Source organism: Molossus molossus, unplaced genomic scaffold, assembly GCF_014108415.1.
Source record: "Molossus molossus isolate mMolMol1 unplaced genomic scaffold, mMolMol1.p scaffold_m16_p_7, whole genome shotgun sequence".
Lineage (NCBI taxonomy): Eukaryota > Metazoa > Chordata > Mammalia > Chiroptera > Molossidae > Molossus > Molossus molossus.
In genome coordinates, this window is record NW_023425401.1 from 72,615,950 (window position 1) to 72,629,763 (window position 13,814).

The window sequence follows — 13,814 nt, forward strand, 5'->3', positions numbered from 1 at the left end:
ATTTAAAAAATAAGGGCTTGTTTGAAATTTAATTTATGTAAGAGTTAACAGAAATGATTTCTTATTTTACTTTACGTATTTTTTTTTTCAGTTACAGTTGATATACATTACTATATTAGTTTGAGGTGTACAACCCAGTGATTCGACATCTTATAACTTACTAAATGATCACCCTGATAAATCTACACCATACTCATTAAAATATACTGATTATATTTCTTTTGCTGTACTTAACATCCCAGAGACTATTCTATAGTACCAATTTGTACTTAATCCCTTCATCTTTTTCACCTGTTTCCCAACCCCCGCTTCTTGTTTGCCAACCATCAAAATGTTTTCTGTATCTATGAGTCTATTTTGGTTATGCTTTTCCACTTATTTTTTAGATTCTACATATAAGGAAAATAACATGGCAATTGTCGTCCTTTGTCTTATTTCATTCAGCACAATACCCTCTAGGTCCATCCATGTTGTTGCAGATGGCAAGATTTTATCCTTTTTTATGACTGAGTCATATTCCATGGTACACAGGTTGGGGCAAAAGTAGGTTTACAGTTGTTCATATAAAATAATACAATAATAAATAAATAATAATATAAGAATGAACTCTTTCATGTACTCACAGCTATAAATCTACTTTTGCCTCAACCTCTATATATGCACTTCTTCATCCATTCATCTATGGATGGACACTTAGTTTGCTTCAATCTCAGTATTATAAATAATGCTGCACTAAACCCATGAATATATATGTCTTTTCAATTTAGTGTTTTGTGCTCCTTTGGATAAATACCTAGAAGTGAAATTGCTGAGTATGTCTTTGTTATACAGACTTTGTTTTAAGGTCTATTTTGTCTGGTGTAAGTATTGCTACCTGTGCTTTTCAATTATTTGTTTCAATTTTCATGAAATCTCTTTTCTATCCCTTTACTTTCAGTCTCTGTGTGTCTTCTGATCTGAAGGGAGTCACTTGTAGATACCATATGTAAGGATCTTGTTTTCTTATCCATTCAGCCTTCATATTTTGGTTGTTGTTGTTGTTAATCCTCACCTGAGGGTATTTTTCCATTATTTATTTATTTATTTTTTGATAGAGTAGAAGTATGAGAGAGGGAGGGGTGAAAGAGAGAGAGAGAGATTGCTGTGAGACACATCAAGTGGTTGCCTCGCCTACCCCAACTAGGGCCAGGATCGAACCTACAACCAAGGTATGTGCCCTTGACCAGGAATTGAATCTGAGACCCTCCAGTCTGTGGGCCAATACTGTAACCGCTGAGCCAAACCAGTCAGGGCTCCATATGCCTTTTGACTGGAGCATTTAAAGTAGTTGTTGATAGATGTGTATTTATTGTCATTTTATTTATGTTTGATCTTGCTGCTTTTAAGATTCTCTCGTCTTTAACCTTTGCTATTTTATTGATGATGTGTCTTGGTGTGGGTCTCTTTGGGTTCATCTTGTTTGGGACTATGTGTGCTTCTTGGACTTGTATGTCTATCTCCTTCACTAGGTTAGAAAAGTTTTCTGCTATTATTTTTTTCACATAGGTTTTCAATTCCTTGGTCTCTCTCTTTACCTTCTGGCACCACCATGATGCTAATGCCATGATGCTAAAGTTGGTATACTTGAAGTTGGCCTAGCATATTCTCATTTTTTTGGATTCTTTTTACTTTCTATTGTTCTGATTGGGTGTTTTCTGCTTCCTTATCTCCCAAAAATATGATTCAATTCTCTGCTTCATCTACTCCACTGTTGATTCCCGACAATATATTCTTCAATTAAGTATTCACTTCTGACTGGTTCTTTTATATGTTCTCTAACCCTATTTTATATTTCTTATTTCTTTATTAAAGTTCTCATTGAGATCATTGAGTATCCTTATAAAGAGTGTTTTGAACTCTGCATCTGGTAGATTGCTTGTCTCCATTTTGTTTCTTTTTTTGAAGTTTTGTCCTGTTCTTTCATTTGGAACATGTTTGTCTTATTTTGGCAGCCTCCCTATATTTGCTTCTATGTATTATGTATAGCTGCTATGTCTCCTGGGCTTGGTAGAGTGGCCTTATTTAGTAGGTGTCCTGAAGGGTTCAGTGACACAGCCTCCCTGACCATCTGACTTGGATACTCCTAGTACACTTTCCATATGGGTTGTGTATACCTTCCTAATGTGGTTGAATCTTGATTGCTGTTGGCACCTCAATAGAAGGGATTTATCCCCAGCCTAACTGGCTTTGAGGACTGGCTATGACCAAAGTGGAAGAGCAGCTGTACAGAGGCCCACATCACGGGGCAGGACTTATTTCAGTGGGGTTCTGGTACACTCTGAGTCTTCCCCTTGAGTGTTTCTTATGGAGGTGGTTGAGTGGTGCTTTGACATGATCTGCAGTTGTCCACTAGGTAACCTGGCTCTGGGAGTCTCCTAGGAGCTGCAGGCCAGTCAACCACCACTTGTGTTCTGCCCGGGGCCACCTGGCATGAGCTACAAAGCAATCTTTAGATGGCTGCTACTTGTGCTGGGCTTGGAAAGGCCAAGCTGGGAACCAAGAATGACTCCACTAATGCTGGGCCTGGAGCCACTTAGCAAGAGGTATAGGTCATACTGAGGTCAGATGCTGCTTATTTGAGAGATTTTAGGAAAGTCTAAAGCATGAGCCAAGACAGGCTATTTGTATGAAAAGGCCACTGAGAAGGGCTTGGGTAGGCCCACAAATGAGGTGGGGAGGAGACTCAGGAAATCACCAGGGTGAGGTAAACAGTGTTAGCCAGGTTGATGAAGAGTCAGATATGGCATCTGTCTGCCTACACTGTCAGTGAAGAGCTCAGAATTGGAACAATGGCCTCTGCCAGCATTCTGTCTGGGAGAAAGCTGTCCTCCAGGTCTTGCCCTGATGCCAGACAATCCAGTTCCTCCCTGTATGTTCTTGGTGCATTTCATGCTGCCTCAGTGCTGAGGCTCAGAGTGAGTCAGAGTAAGCCTGTGTGTTGGCCTTTTAAGAGGAATGCCTTGGACTCGAGCTTCTCTTCGTCTCTCTCAGCCACAATACCCACTGATTGTTACTTCCAGAAGTTGTGGGGACTTCTCTTCCTGGCTTAAGAACCCTGGGCTGGGGGACCTGATAACAGGCTGTGATCCCTTGCTCCTCAGGTGGGACTTCTGCAGCAGACATATCCCTGCTGCTTTTTATCTGCCCGTGTGGGTGTTGGAATAGCCTGTTATGAGTCTCTGCCCCTCCTACCAGTCTCAATGTGGTTGCTTTATATCATTAGTTGTAGAATTTCTGTTCAGCTAGATTTCAGGTAGTTCTGAATGATGGTTGTTCTGTAGTTTAGTTGTAATTTATATGTGCTTGTTGGAGGATTCAAGTACAACATTTACCTATGCTTCCATCTTGACTGAATTCCCGGTAATGATTTATTTCTAAACTCAGTCATCTTTAGATTCACTTCAACATTTACAGTTACCAAAATAGGCTAATATAACAACAACTTTAAATAAGAAATAAAGATGAATCAAAAAAGTTAAAGAGGATAATGAAAGAGGCATTTTATATTTGTAAAAGCAAAATACCAAAAGTTTTTAAGGTCATGAAAAACATCTTTTAAGCCATTAACTTTAACATGCCAAAAGTAATTTATTACATTTATTCTATTAAAAAGTTAAGCCCTGGTTTGAAACAAATTACATATTAAATTTAACATAGACAAATAACCACGGGAAACCATACAGGTAAAGGAATGAACAGCATGACATAATTTGCTGACTATTAAAACTATGGGAACAATAAAAAATAAGAAAGCAACTTTAAAATTTGATAAGATTAGTTACCTTTTTCATATAAAAATAGTTATTAATTAATAAGCAAATATAGAAATTAAGCCCTTAATCCCTCATTCTTATTTGTAGGTAGACAAGCTGATCACATAATCATCCAAACTACCTAGTAGGGACAGTGATACATGAAAAAGACACTTGTTTTTCTTCTTTCCTTTCCTTTTTATTTTTTAGCTTTATTAAAGCATAACTGACACATAAAATATTACTGACACACAAACATTTAAAGTGTATGCTTTTGATAAGTTTTGACATTTATACACTTGTGAAACCATTGCCACAATCCAGTTAAAGAACAGATGCAGCACCTCAAAAAGTTACCTTATGCACCTGATAATCCCTTCCTCGCACTCTCCTTGCTCTTCCCCTGCCACTATGCAATCACTGATGTAACTTCTATCACTATAGATTAGTTTGATTTCCTAAAATTTTATATGAGTGGAGTAATGCAGAATAATGTACTTATTTTGCTAGGTGTCTTTCACATAGCAATTATTTTGGGATTCATTTATTTTGCATGCATTTTATTCCTTTTTTATTGTTGAGGTATCCTGATGGTTCAAGAATATAGCACAATTTGGTTATCCACACACCTGTTTATGAATGTCTGGATCATTTCTAGTTTTTCACGATTACAACTGAAACTGCAATGAATATTCCTGTTTATGTTTGAATGGACATGTTTTCATTTGAATTAGCTAAATATCCAGAAAAGTCTAGATCACAGAGCAGGTATATATTTGTTAAAGAAACTCCAAAATTGTTTTCGAAAGCAATTATGCAGCTGAAAATTCCTACCAAAGTATATTAAAGTTCTAGTATATCCAAATCATCAACAACACTTGATATGGCCAGCCTTTTAAAATTTTAGTCACTGTAAATAGGTGTCTAGTGGTTTATTGTGGTTTTAATGTGCATTTTCCTAATTAGTAATGTTTATCTTTTTTTATATGTACTTATTTCATATGTGGGTATCTTCTTTGGTAAAGAGTCTGCTCAAATTCTTTGCCTGTTTAAAAATATTTGGGTTGTTTTAAATTAAAAACAAAACAAAACACCAAATACCTGTTTTCTTATTTCTGAGTTTTGACAATTCTTTATTCTGGATAAAAGTAAATAATCAGATGTATGACTTGAAAATATTTTCTTTAATATTATGGCTTGTCTTTTCATTCTCTTATCAGTGTCTTTTAAGAAAAGTTTCTTTTCTTTCTTTCTTTTCTTTTTTTTTTTGAATGTTTGTTTGTTTGTTGAAAGCTAGTTAATCAATTTGTGCTTTCATGGACTATTTTTGGTGTCATATCTAAGAAATACTTTCCTAATCCAACATCACAAAAATTTTCAATGATGTTTTCTGCTAGAAGTTGTATAACTTCAATTTTCTTCAGTTAGGTCTTTAATTCATGTGAGAACATTATTGTGAGTGGTATGAAGTAAAGATAAAGTTTTTTTTCCCATTTGTATATGGATATCTAATGGTTCTTTTTGTTGAAAAGACTGTTTTCTGTCTTGGTTGAAAATCAGTGAACTCTCTATTGTATTTCATTTATAAGATAATCTTAATTACTGAGCTTTAAAATAAAATTTAGTTGGAGAAATCAGAATACCACATAGTAGGTTATACTACAAAGCCATTGTAATCAAAACAGTCTGGTACTGGCACAAGAACAGGCATACAGATCAATGGAACAGAAACCAGAAATCAACCCAAGACATTATGTTCAATGAATATTTGACAAAGAAGGCAAGAGCATACAGTGGAGTAAAAATAGTCTCTTCAATAAATGGTTCTGGAAAAATTGGACAAGTACATGCAAAAATGTGAAGCTAGACCACAAACTTACATAATACACAAGACTAAACTCAAAATGAGTAAAAGATTAAATGTAAGTCACAAAATGATAAAAATCTCAAAAGAAAATTAGGGAAGAAAATATCAGACATCACATGAATTTTCACCAATATATTACCAAGGGCAAGATACACAAAGAAAAAAATTAATAAATAGGACTACATCAAACTGAAAAGCTTCTATACAGCAAAAGAAACCAGCATCAAAATAAAAAGGGAACCCATTGTATGGGAGAACATATTTGCCAATGATACATTGAATAAAGTGTTAATATCATACAACTCAAGAAAAGAAACATTTACACAATGGAATACCACACAGCTGTAAAAAAGAAAAACCTCTTACCCTTTGAGACGACATGGAGGGACCTGGAGAGTATTATGCTAAGTGAAATAAGCCAGTCAGAGAAAGACAAGTATCAGATGATCTCACTTAACAAATTAAACTGATGAACAAAATAGAACCAGAGACATGAAAGTGGGAAACAGATTGAAAAACCCCAGAGAGAAGGGGGTTTGGGGGGTAGGAAGAGAAAAACCAAAAAACTTATATGCATATACACATAACCAAGGGACCCAGACAATAGTGTGGTGAAGGCAGGGGAGGAGGGCAGGAGTAGGGAGGAGGGTGTCAGTGGGGAAAAAAAAGGAAAACCGGTAACACTTTAAACAATAAAAATAAATTTTAAAAAAGAAAGAAACCAAGTAGTGCTACTTTCTGACACTGTCCTTTTAAAAGTTGTTTTAGTTTATTCTAGGGAATTAGAATTTCTGCACAAATTTTAGAATACATTTTCCAAATTCTACAAGAAGCCTGCTAGAATTTTTTTTTTCAATCCTTACCTGAGGATATTTTTTCATTTATTTTCAAAAAAAGTGGGAGGGAGGGAGAGAGGAACGGAGAGAGAGACACATTAATGTGAGAGAGACACACTGACTGGTTGCCTACTGCACGAACCCAACCAGGGCCAGGGACCAAACCGGGCACTCTCACTGCTGAGCCAAACCAACCAGGGCAAGCATACTAGATTTTGATCAGGCTTTGCATTGACTTTATAAATCAATTTTGGGAAAATTTACACGTTCAACTATATTGAGCTTTTCCACCAATAAATATGAAATCTCTCTCCAGTCATTTAGGTCTTCTTTAATTTCCTTCAATAACCTAGTTCTCAGTATCTCAGGTTATTCAATATCTCTTGTTAGATTTGTATTATATTTCACATAAAATATTTATATATTTTAAAAAATTTCATATTTTTTCTTTTTAATTAAATTTATTGGAGTGACACTGGTTAATAATTATATAGAATTCTATGATAATATTTAATGTTTTTGATTCTATTATAAATACTACTCTTTAATTTCTAACTGACTGTGGCTAATATATGTAAAAGAATTGATTTTTGTATATTGATGTTTTGTATCTTGCAACTTTGCTTAAGTCACTTACTACTTATAGTAGCTTGTAGATTCCAGGGAATAATCTAATAGATCATTAAGGTAATCTGTGAATAAAAATAGTTTTGCTTCTTTCCATTTTGGATACCTACTACTGCTTTTTCTTCCTTTATTATACTGGCTAGAACCTCTAGAGAATGCTGAATAGAAGAGGTGAGAGTAAATATCCTTATCTTGTTTTGTTCTAGTTCCTGTGGTCCAAGCATTTTTGTTTTAGTATTAGGTATGACAGTAGCTGTAGGATTTTCAGATATTCTTGTTAGGTTGAGGGAATTGAATTCAGTTCCTTCTGAGAATTTTTATCAGGAAATAATGTTTGGATTTTTGTCAAATGCTTATTTGTAACTATTGAGATTATCTTTTTTACTGTCTCAGGTGAAAAGATTGACTGTTTTAAAAAATTATTAATTTATTTTTGTTAGATGTTTCTCGCCACCCCAGGCACCCTCTTCCCCCACAGCATTGTGTTTTTTTTTTTTTTTGAACATCAAACCAAACTTGTACTGCTAGATTTGCACTTAGCCATGATGTATTATCCCTTTTGAAATACTGTTGAATGCAATATGTTCAAATTTGTACAAATATTTGTGTCTGTATTCATGAGGAATATGGTGCATAGATTTTAGTTCCATAATGTTTCTGTCTGGTTTTGGTATCAGGGTAACAACCTCATATAAAAAGTTGGAAAGCATTCCATCCATTTCAGTTTCATGGACGAGTATGTATATTTCTTTTAACTATTTGGTAGATTTTACCAGTGAGGTTTTAGGGCTAAAAATTGTTTTTGTGAAACAGTTTTGAACTGCCAATTCAAATTTCTTTACTACATTAAGGACTAGTCAGTTTAACCATTTCTTTGTGAATGAGCTTCTTAGTATGTGTCTTTCAAGGAATTTGTAAATATCATTTAAATAGTGCATTTATTGGCATAAAGTTGTTCTTACTACTTCCTCATATTCTTTCAATAGTGATAAAATCGGCAATAATGCCTTGTCTTCCTCTTTATTTTCAAATCAGCATGGCTGAGGTTTATCAATTTTATTGAAATTCTCAAAGAAGTAGCTTTTACTATAATAAATTTTTTATTCTTTAACTTAAAAATTTAAATTTATTGGGGGTAACATTGGTTAATATAATATTCAAGTGTACAATTCTATAATGCATCATGTGTATATTGCATTGTGTTTACCACCCAAAGTCGAGTCTTCTGTCACTATATATTTTACCCCTCTTAATCTAACTCTCCCCCCAATTCTCTTTAGATAAACGCATGACTATTGTCTATGTCTAGAATTTGTTTAGTTTGTTCATTTGTTACTTTAATATCCCACATATGAGTAAAATCATATAGTTCTTGTTCTTTTCCATCTCATTTATTTTATTTTGCATGATACTCTCAAGATCCATGTATGTGGTTGCCGTATGCAAAATTCCATCCATCTTTTTTATTCTTCTGGCTGATCAGTATTCAATTGTACATGTGAGCCTAACCAAGGCTCCTCTGGCCATTTTTAAAGTGGATATTTGTTTTGTTGTCATTGAGTTGTATGATTCCTTACAAATTTTGGACATTAGTCCCTTATCAAACATTGTTTGCAAATATCTTTTCCCATTTGGTTGTTTGCCTTTTTGTTTGGTTGTTTCTTCGGCTGTGCAGAAACGTTTTAGTTTAATGTAGTCTCATTCATGTATTTTTGCTTCTACATCCCTTGCTTTTGAGATCTAGTTCTTTAAACCATCTCTGAGACCCATACTTGTAAGTTTAGTACCTATTTTTTATATGTATTTTATTGTTCTGAGTCTTATATTCAAGTCTATAATCCTTTTGGAGTTAGGTTTTGTATATGGACTCGGATAGCAGTTCAAGTTTTTTTTTTTTTTTTTGCACGTGGTTTTCCCATTTTACCAGTACCATCTCCTAAAAAAGATTTCATTTTCCCCATTGTATGTTTCTGGCTCCTTTGTTAAAAATCAGTTGCCTAGTCCTGGCCAGATGGCTCAGTGGATTGGTGCATTGTCCCACACACCAAAAGGCTGTCAGTTCAATTCCTAGTTAGGGCACACACCTAGGTTGTGGGTTCAATCTCTGGTCTGAGTGTGTAGGAGAGGCAACCGATTGATGTTTATCTCTCACATAGATGTCTCTGTCTCACCCTCCCTCCCTTCCCCTCTCTAAAAATCAATAAACACATCCTCAGGTGAGGATTAAAAAAATTAGTTCCGCCCTGGCCGGTTTGGCTCAGCGGTTAGAGCGTCCGCCTGCGGTCCGGAGAGACCCGGGTTCGGTTCCCGCTAAGGGCATGTACCTCGGTTGCAGTTTGTCCCCGGCCCTGGTTGGTCGTGCGGGTGGCAGCCACTCGATGTGTCCCTTTCACATCGATGTTTCCCTCTCTCTCTCTTCCTCTCTCTCCCTCCCACTCTGTCTGTACAAAAAATGGAAAAATGTCCTCGGATGAGGATTTAAAAAAAAAAAAAAAAAAAAAAATTAGTTCCCCATAGGTGTTTATCTCTGGACTGTCCATCTCAATCTGTTCCATTGGTCTAGCTGTCTGTTTTTCTGGCAATACCATACTGTTTTGATTATTGTAACTTTGCAGTATAATTGTATGTCAGGGATACATCCAGCTTTGTTCTTTTTCCTCAGGATTGCTTTGGCTATTTGTGGTTTCATACAAATTTGATGATTTTTGTTCTATTTCTTTAAAAAATGCCACTGAAATTTTGATGGGGATTGCATTAAATCTGTATATTGCTTTGGGTAATAAGGCCATTTTAAACTATGCTGATTCTTCCACTCCATGAATACATAGTATCTTTGATTCTTTGTGTCTTATTTAATTTCTTTCAACAATGTCTTGTAGTTTACAGTGCATAGATTCTTCACATCCTTTGTTAAGCTCAATCTTGGATATTTTATTTTTTGTTAAAATTGCAAATGGGATTTTTTTCCATTTCCCCCTGACAGAGAAATGCAATAGATTTTTATACATTAATTTTGTATCCTACATTTTTATTGTATTCATTTATAATAGACTTTTGTTAAAATCTTTCATTTTCCTATATGTAGACTCATGTCATGCAAAAAGTGACAGTTTAACTCCTTGATTTCCAAATTGGATGCCTTTTGTTTCTTTCTGTAGCCTGATAGCTCCGGATATTTAATTTGCTCGTATTTTGTTTATTATTTTTACATATATCTTCATCAGAAATAATGGCCTGTAATTTTTATTATGGCCCTTGCTAGGTTGTAGTTATCAGGGTATTGTTGGACTCATAAAATGAGTCTGAAAGTACTCTCCTTCACTTTTTTGGAAGAGTCTGAGGACAGGTATTAAGTCTTCTTGAATGTTTGGTAGAATTAACTAGTGAAGCCATCTGGTCCTGAACTTATTTGGGGGGGTGGTTTGGTGATTGTTTCAAATTTAGATTTTTCAGTGTTCCTGATTCAGTCTATATATTTCTAAGGATCTATCCATTTCTTCTAGGTTATTGAATTTGGTAGTGTATAGCTTTTCATAGTATCCGTATATGATTCTTTGTATTTGTTTCCATTGTAATCTCTCCTCTTTCATTTAGTTTGAGTGTTTTCTCTTTCTTCTTTAGTGAGTCTAGCCACAGGATTGTCAATTTTATTAATCTTTTCAAAGAATCAGCTCTTTGTAGCTATAAACTTCCCTCTTATTATCACTTTTGCTGCATTCCAAAAAATTTGATATATTGCATTGTCATTCTCAACTGTCTCTATATATCTTTTGATCTATTTATATTTCTTCTTTGACCAAACCAGTGTATTAGCCTGTTGTTTAATGTCCACATATTTGTGCCTTTTCTAACTTTCTATTTTATTTTTTTAAGTTTATTTCCAATTTCAAAACATCATGGTTGAAGAATATGCTTGGCATGATTTCAACGTTCTTAAATTTGTCAAGGCTACTTTTATGCCTCAATATATGGTCTATCCTTGAGAATGTTTCATGTGCACTGAAGATTGTATAATCTGATGCTCTGAGATAAAATGTCAATTATATTTATTTGGTCTAATGTGTCATTTAAAGCCAATATCTCTTTATTGATATTTATTTTTTTGGGGGGGGGGGTCAGATGGGTTATCTAGAGCTGTCAATGGAGTATTTGAGTCCCATACTATGATTGTGTTTTTGTCAGTTTCTCCCTTTAGTTCTGTTAGTAGTTTATATATTTTGGTGCTCCCAGATTGGGTGCATGTATATTGAGAAGTGCTGTTTTCTTAATGTATTGTCCCATTTATCAATATAAAAGTCCATCTTTGTCTCTTTTTACCAGTTCATCTTGAAATCTATTATGTCAGGTACAGCAACAAACACTTTACTCTGGTTGCCATTTCTTGTATTATCATATTCCACCCCTTCACTTTGAGTCAATATTTGTCTTTGTAGCTGAGATGGGTATCCTGAAGGCAACATATGGTTAAGGTCTCATTTTTAAATCCATCTGCTACTGTGTATTTTGATTTGTGAGTCAAGTCCATTTACATGTAGGGTGATAGGTGATATATGAAGGCTCTCTATAGCCAGTCTACCTTTTGTTTTCTGGTTGCTCTGTGTCTCCATTATTTATTGTCCTTTGTCTTCTATTTTAGCTTTGTGGTATTCTATGATTTTATTCCCTCTGGTTCCTCTTTTTAAAAAATATTATATGTCTCATTTCTAGATTTTTGTTTCGTGGTTACCATTAGGTTTATGGGAAAAGGTCCTTTTTCTTCTTACCATATCTGATCTCCATTTACCTGGGCAACTTCAGTCATTCTCTCTCACCCTTCAGGTTTTTGTTTTAAAAAATTACCCCTTTTTGTGCTGTGCATTCATGTCCAAACTGCAGAAGCTATTTTCTTCTTTGAAAACAAAATGCCTTTATCTCCTGTAACCTTTATGTTATGTTTAAGTGTATAAGCCCTATTCTGAACAAGGGTTGCAATTTCCTGTTTCTGTCTGTCAGTCATCTTTCTCAAAGCTTTGTATCCTTTTGTTTCAGATAGAATACTCTTAAGTATTTTCTGTAATGCAGGTCATGTGGTGGTTAAGTTCCTCATTTGGGGGGGCTATCTAGAAAAGTCTTTATTTCTCCTTTGTATCTAAAAGATGACATTGCTGGATATATTATTCTTGACTGGTGAATTCTCTCTCAATATTTTGAATATTTCATTCCACTTTATAGAGTTTCTACCCCCCTAAAAATCTGATGATAAGGTAATTGAGTTTCCTTAATAGGGCACATTGCTCTTTTTTCTGGATGCCTTGGAGAATTCTTTCTTTGTCATTTACATTTAAAAGCTTTAAAGAAGGTCTTTAAAATATTATTTTTAATTTATTTTTAGAGGTAGAGGAAGGGAGAGGGAGAAATAGATGAAAACATCAATGAGAGAGAAACACTGATTGGCTGCCTCCTGCATGCCCCCTATCAGGGATTGAGCCAGCAACCCGGGCATGTGCCCTGACCAGGAATCAAACCAGTGATCTCTCAGTGCACAGGTTGATACTCAACCGCTGATCCATACCAGCTGGGCTGAGGAAGGTTTTTTTGGAGTTGAGATAATTAGGTGTTCTGTTAATTTTTTAGATTCCAAGGTCCAGCTCCTTCTATACATTTGGGATGCTCTCATTTATATTGTTTGAATAGGCTCTCTGTTCCCTTCTTCCTCTCTTCTCCTTTTATATACCCTTTATTCTTATATTGCTTTCTAATGAAGTTAAATCGTTCTCTTAAAGATACTTCTTTTTCACTCTCATCTGTTCTTCCACCTGAGTAATTTGTAGATTTCTATCTTAAAGATCAGTAATTATTTCTTCCATCCCATCTTTATTTCCTAAGCTCTTAATACATTCTTTATCTCATTTATTGAGTTCTGCAGCTTCAAAAGTTCTCTTGGGTTCTTTTTCACAGTTTCAGTCTGTTTGGTAAAGTACAACTCTTGTTTTTAAAATTTTATTCCTGAGTTCAACAAAGTGCTTTTTTTTTTTGTATCTCTTGAATTTTTTCTTGAATCTTTTAAAAATTCAGAACAGCAAAGCAATAAAATTTTCTCATTTAAATCACAATATTCCATGTCTGTGAGTTTATTTTCTGAATATTTTTCATTTTCTTTCTGATCTACCTTGTGACCTTGGTTATATGTGGTAGACGATGAATTGTTTCTCTGCTATTTTTTTGTTTTAAATTTTTAATAATTTTTTTGTTAATTTATTTTGGTTAAAGATTATTTCTCCTTTTTTCCACATAAACCTCATCCTCCCAATCCTGCCCACCCCCAGCATTGTGTCTATGTCCATTGGTTACACGTATATATGTATAAGTTATTTGGTTTATATCTTTGATCCCCCAACCCATCCCCCTATTCGGATGTTTGTCAGTCTGTACCCTACTTCTGTGTCTCTGGGTCTACATTGTTCATCAGTTTATTTTGTTCATTATATTCCACAAATAAGTGAGATGATGTGATGTATGTCTTTCTTTGATTGGTTGATTGTGATTAGCATAATAATCTCCCAGTCCCTCCATGTTGGCTCAAAGGATACAAGATCTTTCTATCTTACAGCTGCACAGTATTCCATTACATTTATAGTATTCCATTTATTTATTGATTTATTTATTGATGGACACTTGGCTTGTTTCCAAATCTTAGCAAATGTGAATAGTGGT

The 13,814-nt window shown here is 34.7% G+C and overlaps 1 protein-coding gene across 3 annotated transcripts in view; it reads right to left on the minus strand.

Annotated features, from left to right (window-relative positions):
- The window catches only part of BMT2 (base methyltransferase of 25S rRNA 2 homolog), a 161,186-nt gene that overhangs the window by 1,569 nt on the left and 145,803 nt on the right, over nucleotides 1-13,814 (minus strand). The window lies entirely within an intron of this gene.